Source organism: Phalacrocorax aristotelis, chromosome Z, assembly GCF_949628215.1.
Source record: "Phalacrocorax aristotelis chromosome Z, bGulAri2.1, whole genome shotgun sequence".
Taxonomy (NCBI): domain Eukaryota; kingdom Metazoa; phylum Chordata; class Aves; order Suliformes; family Phalacrocoracidae; genus Phalacrocorax; species Phalacrocorax aristotelis.
In genome coordinates, this window is record NC_134311.1 from 802,912 (window position 1) to 819,020 (window position 16,109).

The following is a 16,109-nucleotide window of genomic DNA, read 5'->3' on the forward strand; positions in this document are numbered from 1 at the left end:
GACAAAACCACTTCCATAAACACAAAAAAGCCGGATCGTTGTCATAGAAGGCTCCTTTGTGAAGGGAACAAAAGGCCCAATATGCAGACTGGACCCACTTCTTAGGGAAGGCTGCTGCCTCCCTGGTGCCTCAGTTAAAGATGTGAAGAGAAAGCTTCCTACCCTTGTACGGCCCTCAGGTTGTTATCCGTTATTGGTTTTCAGGTAGGGAGCGATGAAGTTGTGGCAAGAAGTCCAAGGGCAATCAAGAAAGTCTTCAGGCCCTTGGGATGACAGGTTAAGGGCTGAGGAGCACAAACTGTGTTCTCCTCTATGCTTCCAGTGGCAGGGAATGAAAAGGCAAGAAACAGAAAGAGCCAGCAGATCAATACCTGGCTCCGAGCCTGATGTCACTGGCAGAATTTTAGTTTTTTTTATTATGAGTTCATCTCCACGACACCAAGCCTCCTGACAACAGATGGGATGTACCTGCCTCAAAGCAGGAAAAGGATCTTTGCGCATTGAAAAAGCTTTAAACTAGTTTTGAAGGGGGAAAGGAGTAATACCAGGCTCACTAAAGAACTGCCTGAGGGCAGCTTGCCAGTGTTTGAGGGACAGTGTGCTAGTGAGGTCCTTGGTTCTGCCGTGTCAGTGGAGGTAGGGGATGGAGGTCCATATGGCAGCAAAGACACAAGGGTTATTGATGTGCTGGAAAGCATGGAAGTGCCTGAGAATGGTCACGTAGGAATTAGGGCATCTCTCCCAGAAAAGGTGTTGGGATCAACAGCCCAACTGAAGTGCATTTACAGCAATGCACACAGCATGGGCAATAAACAGGAGCGGGAATCTGTTTTACAGCAGGAACACTACAATACAGTTGCCATCACGGAAACATAGTGGGATGACTCGCACGGCTGGAGTGCTGCAATGGACGGCTATAAACACTTCAGAAGGGACAGGCAAGGCAGGAGGTGTGGTGGCGTAGCCCTGTATGTTAGGGGGTGTTTGGATTGTCTAGAGCTTAATGATGCAATAACAGGGTTGAGTGTTTGTGGGTTGGAATCGGGGGAAGGCCAGCAAGGCAGATATCATGGTGGGGTTCTGTTACAGACCACCCAACCAGGATGAAGAGGCAGACAAAATACTCTATAAGCAGCTGGGAGAAGCATCACAATTACTAGTCCTTGTCCTCATGGGGGACTTCAACTTACCACGCATCTGCTGGAAATACAACACAGCAGAGAGGAAACAGTCTAGGAGGACCCTGGAGTGCTGCTGGGGAGAACTTCCTGACACAGCTGGTGAGGGAGCCAACTGGGGAAGGCGCCCCGCTGGACCTGTTGTTTGCAAACAGAGAAGGGCTCGTGGGTGATGCGCTGGTTGGTGGCCATCTGGGGCGTAGCAATCATGAAACATTAGTCTTTGATTCTTAGAGAAGTAAGGAGGGGGGGTCAGCAGAATTGCTACCTTGGACTTGCAGAGGGCAGACCTTGGCTTCTTCAGGGGGCGCATTGACAGAGTCCCGAAGGAGGCAGCCCTGAAGGGGAAAGGAGTCCAGGACAGCTGGACATTCTTCAAGGAGGAAGTCTTAAAGGTGCAAGAGCAGGCCGTCCCCATGTGCCAACAGACAAGCCGATGGGGAAGAAGACCAGCCAGGCTGACCCGAGCGCTTTGGCTGGAACTCAGGGCAAAAAAGGAGAGTTTATGACCTTTGGAAGAAGGGGCAGGCAAATCAGGAGGACTACAAAGGTGTAGTGAGTTTATGCAGGGAGGTAATTAGAAGGGCCAAAGCCCAGCTAGAGCTTAATCTGGCTAGTGCTGTAAGAGACAACTAAAAATACCTCTATAAATACCCTAGCAGCAAAAGGAGGGCTAAGGGGAATCACCAGGTGCCTTTATTCAATGTGAGAGGAAACAGAGCGACAAAGGCTGAGGTACTTAATGCCGCCTTTGCGTCAGTCTTTAATCGTAAGACCAGTTGTACTCTGGGTACCCAGCCCCTTGAGCTGGAAGACAGGGACGGGGAGCGGAACGGAGCCCCCATAATGCAAGGGGAAATGGTTAGTGAGCTGCCACACCACCTAGACACACACAAGTCCATGGGGCCGCATGGGATCCACCCGAGAGTACTGAGGGAGCTGGCAGCAGTGCTCACCAAGCCGCTTTCCATCATTTATCAGCAGTCCTGGCTAACCGGGGAGGTCCCAGCTGACAGGAGATTAGCAAACGTGACGCCCCTCTACAAGAAGGGCCGGAAGGAGGATGCGGGGAGCTACAGGCCTGTCAGCGTGACCTCGGTGCCAGGGAAGGTCATGGAGCAGATCATCCTGAGTGCCGTCACGCAGCACGTACAGGATAACCAAGTGATCAGCCCAGACAGCACGGGTTTAGGAAGGGCAGGTCCTGCTTAACTAACCTGATTTCTTTCTGTGACATGGTGGCCCGCCTCGTGATGAGGGAAAGCCTGTGGATGTTGTCTACCTAGACTTTAGTAAAGCCTTTGACAGTGCTTCCCACAGCATTCCCCTGGAGAAAGTGTCTGCTCATGGCTTGGACGGGTGTACTCCTTGCTGGGTGAAAAACTGGCCAGAAAAACAGAGAGTTGTGGTGACGGAGCTAAACCCAGCTGGTGGCCGGTCACGAGCGGGGTTCCCCAGGGCTCAGCGTTGGGGCAGGTTCTGTGTAATGTCTTTACCAATGACCTGGACGAGAGGATCGAGGACACCCTCGGTCAGTGTGCCGATGACACCAAGTTGCTCAGGAGTGTTGATCTGCTGGAGGGTAGGAAGGCTCTGCAGAGGGACCTGGACAGGCTGGGTCGATGGGCTGAGACCAGTTGTGTGAGGTTTAACAAGGCCCAGTGCCGGGTCCTGCCCTTGGGTCACACCAACCCCAGGCAACGCCCCAGCCCTGGGGCAGAGGGGCTGGGAAGTGCCCGGTGGAGAAGGCCCTGGGGGTGCTGGCTGACAGCCGGCTGGGCATGAGCCAGCAGTGCCCGGGTGGCCAAGGAGGCCACCAGCCCCCGGGCTTGTGTCAGCACTGGTGTGGCCAGCAGGAGCCGGGCAGGGATGGGGCCCCTGTGCTCGGCACTGGGGAGGCCCCACCTCGAATGCTGGGCTCAGGTTTGGGCCCCTCGGGACAAGCAGGGCTTTGAGGGGCTGGAGCGTGTCCAGAGAAGGGCAGCGGGGCTGGGGCAGGGTCTGGAGCACAAGTGTGCTGGGGGGCGGCTGAGGGGGCTGGGGGGGTTTAGCCTGGAAAAGAGGGGGCTGAGGAGAGCCCTTCCCGCTCTCTGCAGCTGCCTGAGAGGGGCTGGAGTGAGCGGGGGGTCTGTCTCTTCTCCCAAGCCACCAGTGACAGGACGAGATGAAATAGCCTCAGATTATGCCGGGGAGGTCGAGATTGGGTATTAGGAAAAATTTCCTCACTGAAGGGGTTGCCAGGCATTGGCACAGGCTGCCCAGAGATGTGGGGGAGTCACCATCCCTGGAGGTATTTAAAAGACATGTAGATGTGGCGCTTAGGGACATGTTTTAGTGGTGGACTCAGCAGTGTTAGGATAATGGTTGGACTTGATGGTCTTAAAGGTCTTTCCCAACCTAAATGATTCTGTGATTCTAAATAGCAAATATGCCTTTGTGTTACACCAGAGGTGAGGACAGAAAAAGGAAGGCTCACAGCGTCATGTCAGAAATGGGCACTCTTGCTTCAACAAGATCAGCCAGGGCACAGAAACAAATTCCCATCCAGACCTCATTGAAAGTATTTGAAAAGCTTCCAAATAAGGCCCGTAATAACAAAAGCTAATACATGCCAACAGTCACATTTTTCCAGCACAATGTGTGCATGTCAGGGAACACAAGACATGGATTGGCTCCTGGCTTCTGTCCCCATTTTTAGGTTTTTTCATGATACTTGGTCATACTTTATTTTGGGGGAATAAAAACATTGTTCTCATAGAGCTATGAGGTTTTTTACACGTATGCTTTCTGTCAGTAGTATCAGTTACCCACAAGCTGCCCCGTGCCTACCTGAATCAAGGGTTTTTTTCCTTTGCCTTAGAAATCCAAGCCTTGTTATGGCCTCTCTTGTAGGAAAAGATTAAAATTTCCCTACATTTCTTCCTGTAAAAAGCCAGGGCAGGATCACAGAATACTAGGAGTTGGAGGAGATACCTGGCCATCACCCAGTCCAACCCCCTGGCTCAGGCAAGGTCACCTAGAGGTGGTGGCCAGTTGGGTTTAGGACACCTCCAAGGATGGAGACTCTACAACCTCCCTGAGCCACTGCTCGTTCACACTCACAGTAAAAAATTGCTTGCTGACATTCAGGAGGAACCTCCTGTGCTTCTGTGTGTGCTCATTGCCTCTGGTCTAGTCACTGGGCACCACTGCAGAGAGCGTGGCTCCCTCATCATCATTCCTGCCATCACATATTTATATGCATGGATAAGATCCACCCCCTGAGCCTTCTGTTCTCCATGCTGAGCAGTCCCGGCAGTCTCAGCCTGTCCTTATAGTAGAGGTGCTCTAGTCCTTTCATCACCTCTGTGGTTTTGGGAGGCCCAGCACTGGACACAACACTCCAGCTGTGACTTACCAGTGCTGGGAGGAAGGCTCACCTCCCTCAACCAAACAGGAGAAAAGGTCTGAAAAGGAATCTCAGCACATGTGGTCCTGCTTACAGGGGAGCTCAATATCAGGGCTCTAAGGGCGCTCGCAGCCCTGAACAGCCCCACTGAAGCCCACCCCAAACTTTGCCCGTGGCCTGGGCCTGAGCTCAGCCCTCCAGGACCATCAGATCCTGACGCAGCAAGGCTGTGGGATGATGCTGCTGGGGCTGCACCCTCAGCCTCGGGAGAAATCACAAGCCATGGGCTGCAGGGAGATGTTAGAAAAGAGCCGTGGTGGCAGGCGTTCTCTCGGGACAACCACAGCAAGGAGGGTGGTGGAGGCCTCTCAGAGAAGCAGCAGGAGCCCATGGTTGTCCCTTGTCTTGCCGCACACTTTGGTGGTCCCCAGGTGACCAGGGGCAGCTCCAGCCTTGAGCTTTCCCAGCTCGTGCTCAGTGGGGAAAAGGCCACAGTGGAGGACGGGCACCTCTCATGCCTCTGAGGCAGCCTGGTCTGGCTGGCCAGGACGGAGAGGCTGTTTTTATCTTGTTGAAAATGCAAAACCCTATGAAAAATGTAAATCCATCATAACTTCAAATGTGACAACATCCTGGTTGGCTTCTTCCAGCAGCAGGCTCAACGCTGGCATTAGAGAAGCTGCCTCCAAAGCAATATTCAGAGAGCTGGTTGCAGAAAATACAACGTACTGCTTGGCGTCCTTTGGGGGAAGGGTTTGGCTCATTGCTGTTAAATGGAGTTCTACTAATTATTTACAAGGCATATCCTTAAAGATCCATTCTATGATTAAATTAACGTAAAATGTATTAATACATGAAAATCACCAAACAGGATGTATTTGCAAGGGATTTTATTTTGTTTACATTTGATAGGGCATAATGAGGCCATCTTGGTGCTAATTGTGTCTCTGCTAGAGACGTGATTCAAGAGCACAGCCTACCATTGTTGAATGAAATTGCCCAGAAAAGTAATTGCTTTTCAGGATGAGCTTGTGCTCATTTATATGATTATGATTTGTTGATTAACCTTTTTCTCTTTCTTCCCCTTCTGTGCATAGTAAGCAGGATCTTCTCCTTTTGTAACTTTATCATTTTAATAAACCTTGGCATGCCAGCAGCAACCCAGAGATCATCGTGACCTGCTCATGACCACCTGAGCCCTACTTAATCAATTTAATTAATCTACCTTACACAATCCTTTATATCAAGTTTAATCAATTCCATTTGATACACCAAAAACTCACTGAATGTTGTAAAAGCTCTTGAGTTTATCTTTTTAAGAAGAAATTAGCTTTTTCTCTAAGACCGTTGCTAAGTGAAACTATATCCATGAAAAGTACTTAGAGTAACTTCTCTCAGCAAAGGAAGAAAATAAGAGCAGCCATACAGGCCCATTCAACCCATCAGGCTGTGACCAGTATGGGATGTCCAAGGAAGAATACAGCAGGATGACAGTCACTTTATTAGGATTTTATCTGAATATTCTCCCACTAAGTAATGATTTAGTTTATGAGCTTCAGCCACCTCATATTTTGTGAGATATCCAACTCAGGAACACAAGAAAGGATGGGGATACCCCACTGATCCTCAAGTTTATGAACTGGTTGCAGAGAAATCATAGGAAAAAAAGAAAAACAGGAAGAAAAGTTGACTATACAGCCTAAAATCCAGTCAAAACTGCGAAGTCACAGTGCACTGGAAAAAGCCGTACACACAGGAATGCGAGACCTGCAAGCAACCAGGGTGACCGAGGCATCATCCGTGGCAGCCCATGACGTGTTGGCCCCCAAGGTCACAGCAGCATCTCCAAGAGGGAGACCTGCCCCCCCTCTGCCCTCCATGGAGGTCACAGCCATCTCCAGAGCCGGTGCAAGTCTGCACGGAGCTCTGTTACAGAGGGGGCTTCTTTTAAATGTTCCAGAGCCGGTGCAAGTCTGCACGGAGCTCTGTTACAGAGGGGGCTTCTTTTAAATGTTAGGATAATTTGAGTTGGGTTTTGTGGTTTTTGGTTGGTTGTTTTTTTTTAACTATATATCGAAATGACTTCTGTCCCCCTGCTGCTGCATCAGGTCCTTGCGGAGGGAGACCTGTCTGGAAGTCAAGATATGCGTTTCACTTCAGGTTGAACAAAACATCTCCTCTGACCCTGAAAACAAAGTCAAGAAGAATCATGTTCTGCATCCACCCAGAATGATCTGCGGAGGCTCCTGGCCAGCTCTTCACAGGTGAGGGATACCCGCAGACAAGCGCTCAGATCAGCCGCACAGTGCTGCTTCTGCCCTGGGGAGGACGGGCTTGGTCCCACTTTGTCCCACCAGAGCCCCAGCGAGCAGCGTGCAGGCTGTGTCCCCTGCCACTGCCACTATCCCAGGCTTAGCAGGGACAAGTGTGAGCTCCGGATTAACAACCATGTACCAAGCCCCATCCTCACACTAGGTCTTGGCAGCTCTGCCAGTTGCAGCCCACGCATCGATGTGGCTGGGCGGCCACGGGCTCACAGCAGTAGAGGACAAGGATTCCAGCTTTGGGGATACTGAAATTACCTGCTCTGCACTTCGAGTGCATTTGCAGTTCCTTCCCCCAGCCGCCCAGTTCACACGTCCAGAGCCCCCTCACGATTTGAGCAGGTGAGTGCTGAGCCCGCAGTGCTGCCCAAAGCGCCGACGCTGCCGGAGGGGCCGTGGCCCCTTCCCCATGCTCTGCCCCTGGGATCAGCTCACTGGCCCTTTCTCCCTAGCGCCAGGGACTCTCACCAGCCTGACTGTCCCCAGCAGCAGCACAAACCTTCTCCTCCCTGCCATGGGGGAGAGCAGAGGGTGGTGCGCGGCACTGGGACACAGAAAAGCAGGAGGCTGCTCCCAGATGCAGGGTCTCCCTTCTCCTCCCACCTTTCCTAAAATGCCTGTCAGACCCCAAGGGAGGGGGAAGCCCCCCCAGAATCCCCTCTCCAACACGAGTTCCCACAAAGGGACAGGAGGGGCGTCTCCACTGCTGCCCCTGGGTCCAGCATCCTGCGCCGGACTGTGTGCCCCACTGCACGCACTGCTGCCCTGTGGGGGGTCTGCATTGGAGGCTGCCCATCTGACTCCCAGCAGGTCAGGACCCCCTCACACCCTGTCGGCCCCCTCTTCCTTCAGCTTCCCTTTCCTTTCCATATGCACCCAGCAATCAAAACCAAGGACGTCTGTGTAGTGGTGTTCTGTTTTTCTTTACTTTTTTATTATGTAGGTGTGTACAAAACAAGGCTTTATCTAAGCAGCCCAGATCCTAATGTTAAACCTCTTTTTTATCCCACAAGTTAAACAAAACTGAAAATCTATTCCTACACAATTAATTAAAAATGGATGCATTTCTAACTGCTGGGCTTTTAATTACAAGAAAACCTGTAATTAAACCCTGAACATTCGCATTAGGAGGCTGTAAGGTAACACTACCCAGTGATACTGAGACAGTTTGGAAGATTTGACTGCAGATCTCCATGTTTTGAAATGAAGGTGCTGCTACCAACAGCCCTAAGACACTTTACTGTTCCCCATTTGGGAGCTTTGCCTTATCTTAGCTGAATTTCCCCTTGCTAGCACTCGAGACCAACACATCTAGCAACTCACTTTCATTTTTCCAGCTGGCCTGTGAAGCTGAAACCCTGGAAATGACTACTGGTGCAAGGCTGAATGTTTTCTATTACTTCATCCTTTCCCAGATAGCTACAGGTTTTCGGGAAAACCAGCTTTGATGGGGAATTTCAAATTGCAGATGAAAATTTAATTCTCACAATTGCTAGCACCATTTTGGAAGGCAAATCTGGATCATATCTCACCCTGAAAAAAGGTATGTTGCTCTTCTTTCTGCTGCAGGAGCAGCTTTACATGTTCATGCCAGTTTCTGTGCTTGCTCCTATATGCCTCTTCAAGTTTATGAAATCCTTAGAACTTTCCCGATATTTCCCGAGCCCTGTGAGCTCCTTCGCTGTGCTGACAGGCACCTTCTGTGAGCCCAGACACGGGGCATCCTCCCTCCGGCCAGACCTTTGCAGGAAGACCCAGTTCCTGCACTCCAGGGAAAGGCCTGATATGGGTTGGGGGAGGTCCCAGTCCTGGAGGTCCCAGACCTGTTGCTGTACCTCACCTTGCCAGTTCCACAGGCGTTCACCTCCCATGCATATGAACAAGCTACATCCTGCCCTGGGCGCACACATGGTTTTATGAGCATGGTGGCACATAACACAAAATAAGGTTGTAATATCGCCCACATCGGCAGTGTGGCACGGGGATTTTCTGTAGGGAATCCAGGGGTATTAGGTTTTCTTGTATAGCTTCTTACAACTCATAGTTCTTCCTTGGTGTGGTGGGTTGACCTTGGCTGGCCACCAGGTGCCCACCAAAGCTGTTCTATCATTCCCCTCCTCAGCTGGACAGGGGAGAGAAAATACAATGAATGGCTCATTGGGTTGAGATAAGGAAAAGGAGAAATCATTCACCAGCTACTGTCATGGACAAAAAGGACTCAACCTGGGGAAATTAGTTTCATTTATTGCCAATCAAATAGGAGTAAGGTAATAAATAAAGACCAATAAACCCCTTCCCCCCCCTCCTCCCTTCTTTCTGGGCTCAGCTTCACTCCCAATTCGTCTACCTCTTCCCCTCAAGTGGAGCAGCGGGACAGTGGAATAGGAGTTGCAGTCAGATGTTGTGGTTTAGCCCCAGCCAGCAACAAAGCACCACCCAGTCCCTCGCTCCCCACCAGGTGAGATCGGGGAGAGAATCAGAAGAGTAAAAGTGAGAAAACACCTGGGATGAGATAAAGACAGTTTAACTGGTAAAGCAACAGCCGCACACACAGGCGAAGCAAAACAGGGAGTTCACTGACTCCTTTCCACAGGCAGGCGGGTGTTCAGACATCTCCAGGAAGGCAGGGCTCCATCACGCCTATTGGTGACTTGGGAGGACAAACACCATCACTCCCAGCATCCCCCCCCCCATTCTTCTTCCCCCATCGCTATACACAGAGCACGATGCCATATGGTCTGGGACATCCCTGGGGCCAGAAGGGGTCAGCTGTCCTGGCTGTGCCCCCTCCCAGCTTCTTGTGCCCCTGGCAAGGCAAGGAGAGCTGAAGAAGACCTTGACTAGCATAGGCACTACTTAACAACAACTAAAACATCTCCACATTAACAACACTGTTTCCAGAACGACCCACAACAGAGCCACACACTAGTTACTATGAAGAAAATCAACTCTATCCCAGCTGAAACCAGGACACCAGTTCATCACATGTTGTTTCTGCTCCCCATTCCTCTTCACACTCTTCCCCTGCTCCAGTGTGGAGTCCCTTCCACCGGGCGCAGTCCCTCAGGAACAGGCTGCTCCAGCATGAGTCCCCCGCGGGTCCACAGGTCCTGCCAGCAAACCTGCTCCAGCGTGGGCTCCTCTCTCCACGGGGCCTCAGGTCCTGCCAGGAGCCTGCTCCAGCAGGGGCTTCCCATGGGGTCACAGCTGCTGTCAGACATGTCTGCTGGCTCCGGCATGGTGTCCTCTATGGGCTGCAGGGGGACAGCCTGCCTCACCGTAGTATTCACCATGGGCTGCAGGGCAATCTCTGCTCTGGTGCCTGGAGCTCTCCTCCCCCCCTCCACTGACCTTGGTGTCTGCAGGGTTGTTTCTCTCACATTTTCTAACTCCCTTCCTCCAGCTGTTGTTGTTCAGCAGTTTTATTCCCCTTCTTAAATCTGTTACCCCAGAGGTGCTACCGCCATCGCTGATGGGCTCAGCCTTGGCCAGCGGTCGGCCCGTCCTCGAGCCAGCTGGCACTGGCTCTATCAGGCACAGGGGAAGCTTCTAGCAACTTCTCACAAAAGCCACCCCTGTTGCCCCACCACTACCAAAACCTTGCCATGTAAAACCGATATAATTGGGATCATGATGCTTTCTGGTGATCTGAAGGTTCAGCCTCGTCTTGCTGTTGAAGCCAACAGTCTGAGAGAGCAAATTCTCTTCTAGCAGCAGATGAAACCCAGATTTTTGCCCAAGGAAAGATGGTTATTACATCACTTTCTGTGGTCTTCAGGAAAGGTGGCAATTACTTCAGAAGACTCAAGCATGGGCCAGGGCTGTGGGAGAAGGGGAGCCTGGGAAACTGAAATCTGTGAGAAGCAGCAGAGGACCCGGAGGGAATGTGGGATGTAACAAGAACCCAGGGAAGGGAGGCCAAGAGCATATTCCAGGAGGAGTCTCTGGGTGGGAGGTGAAGGAGCTTGGGGCTGGCACAGACTGAGAAGGTCAAAGAATTCTGGAAGAAAGGGAGAACTGGTGGATCAGGCAGCGAGGAGGAGGAGGAAGGTCATACAGGTGAGAAGGGTGTCAAGGCTGTGGGACAGGATGTGTTTGGAAGGAAAACTTGCTATGGGTGAAAAAGTAGTGCTAAGGGTAGAGAAAGGCATACTGTAGCCCATCCGGGGCTCAAACCCCAAGCGTTACTGGTGAGGTCAGGGCTTTGCAGGTGTATCTCTCTCAAATGGACTTTGAAAACTGAGGTAAACCCATGTGAAGCAGGGGCAGACAGCTTCCCCTGGTGGTCTGAGGCTGTGGCGGCCGCTGTCTCCCAGGAGGCCGGAGCTACCCCTCGGTCCTTCCTCCCCATACCCCGGGGCAGCACAAATCAAATCAGAAATGGGTGATGCAAGAGAATTACTCGATTGCTTTTTGAGGGGTTGTTGGGTAAAGGTTTATTTTATGTCATGATGACTCAAGGCAGTAGGAAGGGTTAAAGGAGAGCTTGTTAAAGCACGATTATCACTCCTCTGCTATGGAAACAGAATGAAATCTGCCCATTGCTCTCAGTAAGTCTTTTTTTTCCTTCCCTTTCCTTCCACAAAAATAAGTTCCTTGAATTAAAGTCAGCTCAAAATATAAACGCACTTTATTTTCCCAACACTTGAATGGGCTTATTGTTTCCACCATTTATATTTAACATTAAAGTTTAATCATGAAGTTGTTAACCATAAAAAACTATTAAATGAGTACAGAACATTAAAAAAATTAGTAAGTATTTCAGAATGAGCACTTGAAAAGAAAATTTATGCATAGAAACAATGGAGAATTACAATTAAGAGCTCTAGGGATCTGAGAATGATTTGTCCAGCCATTACACAGTCATTTCAATTTAAATTAAAATTGTAACTATTTTCTAGTCTACTAAAAATATGTGGTGTCACATTAAGAGTTTTAATGGAGCTTTCTCTAGGGAATGCAGAAAAGCTAGTTAGTAGCACATAAATAACTATATATTGGAAACTGAATAAATTCTCTGCCAAAAACCTAATATGATAAAAACAAAAATGACAGCGGATTATTCTATTTTCTCTAACAAAGCGTAGCCCTCATATTAAAACCAAAGAAACAGTTCACAGGGTGTCTGAGTCTACATGGTTTCTCCAGAGCTGACTGACAAAAATAAAAGTCTGCCTGATATATGTTTTAACTCAGCAAACCCTTGTGTGAATTATGCTGTGTATGTAGCTCACAGTCTGACGTTGCTCTCTAACGGTACAATCTTCCCTCCTTCTTCTCCTAGAACATACAGCCAGGTCCACCTACAGCATCCATTGGATGCTATGGTCTGTCCAATATCCCCGACACTGGGAAAATGGGCTTAGTTAAAGTTTCAACCACCACAAAGCATGTTTTCAGGATAAAGAGAGTTTTTTAACAAGTTGCTTTATCAAGTCTACTTAGACACACGGATCTGACTGAACAAAACGTACTCATGCACCAAGTCAAAACCAACCTTAACATGGACCTGGATGGCTTTTGCAGTTCAGAAGGTGCTGGAGGTCTTGGAATGGCATGCTGCTCTGCGGGAAGCGAAAGGCAGGTTTAATAAAGACCAGGGCAATGTGTTTTGCCTGCTTTGGTCAGCAGCACTGTACTTAGGATTTTGAAGCAACACAACGAATCTGGAGCTCGCCCTCCTCCACCCCCAGCACTCCAGGTGGGGTCTCAGTGGTGCTCAGGGAGGGCCTTTTCCCCTCCCTTGGCCCAATCCTCTGAGCACAGCCCAGAGAGAGGCACTGGCTGCCTCTGCTCCCCAAAACAAGGATCTCCCTCCTGCTCTTGTACTCAAAAAGTAAAATAACACACCCAAATATCTGGTCTATAAGCACTTCCATACCTGCCAGACCAAGCTAGGGACTGGTTAGTGAGGTGTCTCTTCTTGCACCATCGTTACTAGATCGGTGTAGATCGCAAATGAGCACTGTGGGGTCCTGAGCAATGCCCACACCTGCATGAAGGTGTGATGCGCTGTGTGGGACAGATGGCAAAACCCACTCTGTGATCATATGGAGGTATTTTGAGGTGGACGAAACCATCTCCCAGGTGTTGAGCAGGCTTTGGGGGCAGGACAATATAATGCAAAAAAAAAAAATGTTTGGTGTTACAGCTCTCAAGCACCCAGAGGTTAAAGCTGTAGGGACTGGTAGCTACTGCCAAATATATTATAACGAAACAACTAAAATTTTGTTATCTGTCTCTCCCAACGAAGGTTGGTGGCATTTAGACATTTGATAAGCTTTCCATATGGCATTCCTGCTTATTTCTTCAACTATTCGTTATTTTCATAGATTACGGATGTCAGAATAGTAATTCCCTTAGTTAGTATATTGACTTTAATTAAGTAAAACAAAGGGCAAGCAATTAGACTAATAGCCTCAACCCTGACCAAATCTGGAAAACAAGTCTGTGCATTTTTTTCTTTGTGTTACATCTATACCAAATCTCACTCTATACACTCAATAACTGACTTAGCTTCAATATGTAAACATATTTTTATTTTCCCTTCTCCTCAAAATTTAATTCCATTTTTGCCTGCTCAAGTTACACAGATCTGTTTCAATCTTAACACAGGCCAGTTACAATTTCTCTATCGGTTTCCTATTACACACCTGAACTGTCCACCTGCCTGCAGCTCCGCAAAACCGTCCAGCAGGACAAGCTTTGAAGAAAAGAGGCAAGGAGAAAAGTGATGAGAAGGTGATATTCTCTAAGAAAAATACTTTCTGTGTTGTAATTTTAAAGCAGGGGCCTTAAAAAGGGTCTTTACATCAGGCTTTGAATAGAAAAACGATTTAAATCAGTGAACAGATGGGCTGTAGGGATAAAGCAGGAAGGGTTCACTGCTGTATGTTCCACAAAATAAAATCAACATGCAACACAGTTTTGATAAATTATCAAAAGTAGTCCAGCCCTTCTTTGGATAATTGTTTCCTAAACAATACATAGCAGAGCTGATCTGCACTTCTGAAGGGCACCTGATACTGCAACAGATAGGAAATAGATTACACTGGGAAGGACGGGGATTACTCCATGAATTACAAAAATAAGGGAGTCAGAGATGAAAGGTGATCTGTTGAAGAGGGGAGGGCTTCTGGTAGGTTTTTCAAGCATTGGTCTGGGACTGCTCTCGATAAATATCTCTATTTGTGGCCTGGACACAAATTATAGGTGTTACAGAAATTTGCTGATAGCACTGAGGTAGACATGGATAGAGATGAACAGAAGGGAGGAACTGAGAATGTGTGTGGTGGAAAGAACATGAATATCCATAGCACAAAGTACTGGGGACAGTAGTTCTGGTAGAAAGATGACGAAGAGTGTTGCTATTGCATGAAGTCCATACAGGGACTTACAGGGACCATTTGGCAACCTGCTTGCAAAGGAAGATGAACCAAGATCAGCCAGGGGAGTCCTCAACACCAGGATGATGAAATGGAGAGTCAAGAGGAGGCCTTAAGAGCTTGGCTAATTCAGTCTTAGCAAAACGCATGTTGCTAAGTCATGGTTACTGATACACTTGGACAAATGGTAGTGTCATGGAGAGGTAGGATGAGAGGAAATGGGGTCAAGTTGCACCAGGGGAGGTTCAGGTGGGTATTAGGAAATAATCACTCCACCGAAGGAGCTGTCAGGCATTGGAACAGGCTGCCCAGGGAAGTGGTTGAGTCACCATCCCTGGAGGTATTCAAAAGACGTGTAGACGTGGTGCTTAGGGACATGGTTTAGTGGTGGATTTGGCAGTCTGAAGGTTACAGTTGGACTTCGTGATCTTGAAGGTCTTTTCCAATGTAAATGATTCTATGGTTCTATGAGTCTTAGCAGTAATGCCGAGAACACATTCACATACAGTGAGCATAAATGAAGTTCAGACTCTACAAGGGGTTCCTAGCAAAGGGAATGAAGTTAGGACAGCCTCCTAGGTGTAGCACACCAGTTGATTTCAAGACTGACTGACACGCATGACTTCACACAACCTGGCTGCCTGCAAAAGGAGTAGTTTGAATGCAGGGAAGCAAGACAAACCTTCTGGCCTTGTGTTCCTCTGTGCAGAGGCTTCCACAAGCTTGGCACACAACACATGCTCCTTGTTATCCACACAGCTCCTTTGTTTGTTAACCCTTGTTTTTGCCTGAGAGTTCCACCTGAGATCAGCTGAAATAGACTTCCAGCAATCTCAGTAAAGAAAAATTACTGATAGCGTAGCAGCAGTTTGCTTCCAAAAAAAACCACAAATGAATCTTGCTTCTTGCCCATTCTCTGATTCCTGTCACCAGATGTCATTCACTCACATGAAGGAATATTAGCAAAAAAAGTCAGGACGTTAGCCTATGAAGAGGAACCTTATTTCACACATCAGAGCTTGTAAGACAACTTGAATCAATTATCTCCCAGTTGTTTTTAGCTTAAAAAGAAGGAAGGAACAAGGCATCTTAATTAATGTTTGTCCTTTCCTAATATCAGTCTTGTCACCACAGGGAGGAGATACTCACACAGAATGTGCTTCTAAGCAGTGGCAGTTCAGGTATTTCAGGATGCTTCTGTAGTCATTCCTGAAATAAATACTCAATAAATGTAAAAGCTAGCAAATGTTTCAATCCTTCAGCCCCTGGGCTTTGCAGTTGTGTTTGGTGATCTAAAACACATATCAAGCTATTCATTAGCTAGGGTGTTATCAATATGCCTTGTTCAATCAGCCCTTCCTTCCTCTACCCTTATTTCAATTCAGATCAAGTTCCAGGCAAAAGCCAAATTCTTGGGGAAAAGTTTGTATGCAAACAACAAGTGAGTGAGCAAAATACAGCTCGCACAATACTGCAGCGCTCCAGATACCCATCAGCTACAGCCCTTGGCCACGCTGCCAGCGTTGTTAGCTGACCTCCAACTGATATTTAACTGACTCAAATTTTAACACCCAAAACCCAAGCAGGAGTATAATGTTGCAGCTAGAGGAGTCAGGTATAGGACGTATTTAAGCACTGATATGAAGATTTAAGCAGTGATTTGTTAGAACAATAGGTTAGGTATGCTTTTATCAACACAAAGCCTTAATTTGTGTGCCAGTCACATATCACTTTTAAGATCTCCTGCACTGTGTGGGCATCACCATATACATTTCTTTATCAGCAGTTAAGGGATATCAAGAGCGTAGCTGCCTCTTCCAGCACAAGCACACTT